The following is a 6,000-nucleotide window of genomic DNA, read 5'->3' on the forward strand; positions in this document are numbered from 1 at the left end:
AACGCAAAAGTTTTGAAGTTGGTTTGGTTTTAATAAGGGCCTATAATGGTTCCAAGTTGTAGGTTGATTTTATTTTACTTCGTTTGACTTTGGTTTGACTTTACATTCGTTGATTGACTTTTCAAGTTGACTTGTTTTGAATGGTTTTGACATTAGTCTTCCGTTGTGTGTCTTTGATAGTTGCCTTAGCCGTTTTCAAGGTGGAGGTAATATCTTAGATGTTCCTATTTAAAGTTTTAAACAGGGCAAAACATGTATTTTAAAAGAAAGGAATTTAGGGTGTTACATAGAAAGTATGGAGCAAGAAGTGGAGCAAAATAAGGAGAGGGAAGATATTATTTCCAATTCTCAAGATAAAGATGGATTTAAATTTCTATCTATCAATCAAGGAGATAATTCCCAATTCAATTTGCTAAAAGATAACTTTGTGCCCAATTTTCGAATCAATAATATCCCTTTAAATCAAGCAAAATCAAAAAATAAGAAGATTGCTACTAAGACTTACCAAGAAAAAGGTAGGAAATACTCCACGCAAGATACTACAGGGTCGCTTAAGGAAAAAGAAGTCAACACGAGTGAGTCCATACCTAAAGCTAGCAAAACTGTAGGGCAGGGCAAAGAAAATTCCTTTTTTCTCTTTGAATCACACCACAAGCAAGTAAATAAGCAACCCTTGAGCAAACAAAAGGAACTGAGAAGTCGAACCAACTCAACGAGAAAGCTACACAAGCCAGTTAGGAGGTGTCTCTTTCCATAGACCATGTCTCAAGTTCCATCCCCGATCACTCTGAACATCCCCCGGAGAAAACTCTATTCATTGGACACGAAATGGAACAGCCTTATATGATGATCACGAACCCCATGTCTCATGTACTGGAGATGGATGTGGATTTGTACCTACCACCAATCTCAATTCCGAAGGAATTGGTGGCAACTTTGAAGATCCTAATGGAATTTCAATGTCTGTTGAGATTCATTAGCTAAGCATATCTATCAACCCTCTCTAACATACCGGTTTCTATGGAAGAAGTTTACCAATTTGGCTCTAGATACTTTACCAATCACGTGCATGGTATGGAATGTGCAAGGTGCAAGGAGTAGGAATTTTATTACTTCTCTAAAAGATTTGACTCGTACTCATAACCCCAATGTTTTGGCTTTAGTTGAGACGCATATGGGAGGTGAGCAAGCTAAAAAAGTTGCTAATATTATTGGCTATGATGGACATAAAAGAGTAGATGATGTGGGTTTCAATGGTGGAATATGGGTTTATTGGAGAACGAATATCGTCACTGTCAGTCCTATTGTTAAGCACAATCAACACATCTCTATGGAAATCTCTCGAGTTGGAGCGATGTCATGGTATTTTTCAGCTGTATATGCTAGTCCAGACCCAATGAAGAGAAGAGAGGTTTAGGAAGAGTTGTGGCTGTTTGCTAGGCAACATAATAAACCTTGGCTTGTAGCTGGGGATTTTAATGATACAAGGTTCCATTCGGAACGAAACTCTTCTTGTAAGGAAACAGATCGAAGGTCAGTTCTGTTCAATAATTGGATAGAAGACATGGATCTTCTAGAGGTGGAATTCTCTAGGGCTGCACATACTTGGGCTAGAGGGTGTTCCCTTGAAACAAGACAGAGTGGAAGACTTAATCGTGCACTGTGCAATGAGGATTGGGCCTTGAGGTTTGATAAAGCTTCCATGAAACATCTCACGGCCATTCACTCGGATCATTGTCCTATATTCATTTCGCGTAATGGTTTTGTTCCATTGCAAGTTGTCCATAGACCGTTCAGATTTTAAGCAACATGGATGTCTCATGAGAATTTCACTGATTTTGTGACAGAAAAATGGGATAAAAATAGCTCCTTGATGCCTGCTCTTTCCAAGCTTTCGAGTGACTTGCAAACCTGGAATCGAGATACCTTTGGTAACATATTCAAGAAAAAATGTACTCTTGTTGCTGGAATAGGAGGAATACAAAAAATTCTTTCAACTCGACAGGATAGGGGGTTTGCTCAAATTGGAGAATAAGCTTCGACGAGATTTAAATGAAGTTTTAAGCCGAGAAGAAACTTTGTGGTATCAAAAGGCTCGAATGGATTGGTTTAAAGATGGGGATAGGAACACGACTTTTTTCCACCTAAGTATAATAGTACGAAGATGGAAAAATTGTATTCAAGAGATCAAAGCCAATGATGGAGAATGGATTAAAGAGAAAAATGCAGTTAAAGATCATATGGTTAGGTATTTTGCGAACTTGTTTGCTGAAGAAGGAGAGCCTAATTACTTCGATGTCCCTCAAGATGTCTTTCCCGAGCTTCCAATTACAGATTGGAGGCTTCTCACTTGTCCCTATGCTAAGCTAGAAATCGATGAAGTGGTGAAAGACATGGCAACCCTCAAAGCTCCGGGTCCGGATGGCTTCCAAGCTTTTTTTTACCAAAAAAATTGGGAGCTAGTAGCAAAGACAGTCTATGATACTATAATACCAATATTAGAGGGAAAAGAGATGCCAGAGGGAGTCAATTCTACTTTTCTTGCACTAATTCCTAAACTTGAGAAACCGGAGCTTGCTTCTCAATTCCGTCCCATAGGCTTATGTAATGTCGCTTATAAGATCATTACAAAAGTCATTATTAATCATCTCAAGCCCATCTTGCCGAATCAAATTTCCAACACTCAATTAAGTTTTGTCCCGGGTAGACAAATCACGGATAATATTGCGATAATGCAGGAAGTTCTTCACACTATGCGGATAAAACAAGGTGCTAAGGGTTACATGGCTCTCAAAATTGATTTCGAAAAAGCCTATGATAGGCTTATATGGTCATTTATTCGAGATAACCTTGTCCAAATGAATCTCCCTATCACTTTGATTGAGATCATTATGGAATGTGTCACCACGGCCTCTTTACGAGTATTGTGGAATGGTGAACCTTCAAGGAGTTTCAAACCAAGTCGTGGAGTTCGGCAAGGTGACCCTTTATCACCATACCTCTTTGTTATGTGTATGGAAAGATTTTACCAAGTTATTGAGGCGGCTATAGTGAATGGGTATTGGAAACCAATACGTGTTAGTAGGGATGGACCCCTCTTTTCTAATCTCTTTTTTGCGGATGATGTGGTCTTATTTGCTGAAGCTTCAGTTGATCAAGCTTTAATTATAAAGGCATGTATGGATAGATTTTGTAATGCTTCTGGTCAAAAGGTTAGCAAATCAAAATCCAGAATTTTCTTCTCGAAGAATGTTGACAGTGGGCTGCAACAAGAAATAAGTGAGGTGTTGGAGATGGAAGTGACCACCGACCTTGGGACTTATTTGGGAATGCCGACTTTGACAAGTCGAGTCACAAAAGACACTTATAGCCATCTTTTGTGAGAAGATTGATAAAAGACTTGCCGGTTGAAAATCAAAGTATCTATCTCTTGATGGACGCATTACTTTGGTTAAATCCACTTTATCAACTATGTCGCTATATTCCATGCAAACAACAAAAATCCCTCGTTTAATTTGTGATAATATTGATAAGAATACAAGGAGGTTTATTTGGGGTGGAGATGAAGATAAGCGCAAAGTTCACCTTTTGGCCTGGGAAACATTGCAAAAATCGAGGGAACATGGTGGTATTGGAATCTACTCGGCTAAACAAGCTAATGCAGCATTTTTAACAAAGTTAGGGTGGAGGGTTCTCACGCAACCTCATTCCCTATGGTCGAGGGTTTTACGATCTAAATACTGCAAAGGTCGTTGTGACATTGATATGTTCGAACCCAAAGCTGGTATGTCGAATGTTTGGAGTGGAATAACCGAAAATGCTAAGTTGCTTGGAGAGGGTATGCATATTGCGATAGGAAATGGAAACAATACTCTTTTTGGGACCATAAGTGGGTTGAAGACAAGCTTTTAAGCAACATGGCAGTTCAACCAATTCCCATCGAGTTATCTAGGGCTACTGTGGCTGATATGTGGGAGGATAATTGTGGTTGGAGATGTAATATTTTTGCAGAATTTCTTCCTGAAGATGCTTTAAAGCTAATACAGAATCACGAGCTTCGAACTGATCCAAGCATAGGGGATTTGGTCTACTGGAAAGGTGACTCAAAGGGGCGCTTCACCATCAAATCTACTCTACGTATCATGATGCATGAAACGGATGTATTAGATGAAGACCGCTAGAATGAGGTCTGGACAACTCCAGTTTAACAAAGAATTCGGGCCTTCCTATGGCTAGCTTGCCATAATCGAATTCTTGGTAACATGAATATGTTTAAGCGAAAGATGCGTGATGATGCAAAGTGCTATGTGTGTGGAGATGATGAGGAAACAACTCTGCACATATTAAGGGTTTGCCCTGCTGCTAAGATGGTTTGGAGAAAACTTGTTAAGCCTACACAATTCTTCCAATTTTTCCATGGATCGATTAAGGAATGGATCACATTGAACCTTTTGAATTCTGGAAATATGATGGATGAAGACTGGCCAATTATTTTTGGCACTTCTCTTTGGTGGATATGGAGGTGGCCTAATTGTCGAGTTCATAATAGGAAGGATGAAATTCCAGTGGATTTGGGGGCCTTTCTTCGAATGAGAGTTGAGGAAATAAAACGAAGCCTATGTCGTGGCCTACCGAGTAACCTATACCATCTAAGTAATAGAGTGGCTATCAATGTGGCGTGGCAGGCTCCTCAATTGGATTGGTATGTCCTGAATTGTGTTGGGGCAGCTAAGGGGAATCCTGGTGCAGCTGGAGGAAGTGGCATCATTCGAAATTGTGAAGGTCGGTTTGTATCGGGTTTTACAGTAAGTTTTGGTGTTTTCTCAGCATTTCGAGCTGAAACCTTAGCCCTTTCTAAGGGTCTTAAGTTAGCTCAAAACCTCCAAATTAAGCAACTGGAAGTACAACTCAATAATTTAGCTTGCATCCAAATTTTGTGTAAAGGAGAAAGGGGTGGAGGTGAGAACACACATGTCATAAGTGAGTGTATGAATATGCTGCGAAGTAATAGTTGGAAGGTGAAAGTGGCTCATATTTACAGAGAAAGTAATCGCGCAACGGATTGGTTGGCCAACTGCGGAGTCTCTCAAGACACAAATTTTAGCATTTAATTTTATTCCTTTAGAATTTCGTAGGATCTTAGAAGAGGATGCAAGAGGGGCTTTATAGCCTCGATTTGTACCTCCCTAAGTTTTTGTTTTTCGTTTTGGTTTAGCTTTTCTTGTATTTTCTTTTCTTGGATTTCAATCCTCTTCTGGATAAAAAAAATTCTTTGTGTACATCATCTTTGATTATTTCCCTAGCACTTGATTGTCATGCGGGAAATCATCATTATCATAAAGGAGCTCTGTTAAACTCCCACCATATATAGATCTTCTTATTTTACAACAATCATACTTGTCTCATGCGAGTACACTATTTGTGTCAATGCAGGGTCTCGATCGGATAGGTAATCACACGATTTTATATAATTGTTTTTATATAATTATTGTATGATTTGCTATTTATAAGTATGATTCATGTATATAGTTATTATATGATTTGATCTGATTTAATTGTCTTGTTACTATTGGTGTATATGATTGATTATGTTATTATGCTAGGGTTTTTAATGTTGTTGCTCTAAGGAGTATTATTTGAGGTTTTAGGGTTACTAATATAATCTTGGGTTGAGAGTTAATTATATTTGGGTATTAGAATTATTGCCCTATAAGAGTGGAGATATTTTGTCAAAATGTTGAGAATTATTATTTTGTTATTGGTTTGAGGCTTAGCATTATAGACCTTAGTCCTTGGCATGTTGGTAAGGAGATGATAATCATGAGTTAAGAATGAGATACAATCTTATTATTTATTTTTCTATGGTCCCCTATAGTGGGATTTGACCCATATTGGTCATGGTTAGAGGTGTTTTCTGGTTATTGAGAGTATTCAAAATTTTATACTTGTTTGTTATTCGAATAACCTATGTCCAAGGCTAGGTATAGAACAAAGTGCATG

This window comes from Chenopodium album, chromosome 14 (genome assembly GCF_948465745.1).
Source record: "Chenopodium album chromosome 14, dcCheAlbu1.1, whole genome shotgun sequence".
Taxonomy (NCBI): Eukaryota; Viridiplantae; Streptophyta; class Magnoliopsida; order Caryophyllales; family Amaranthaceae; genus Chenopodium; species Chenopodium album.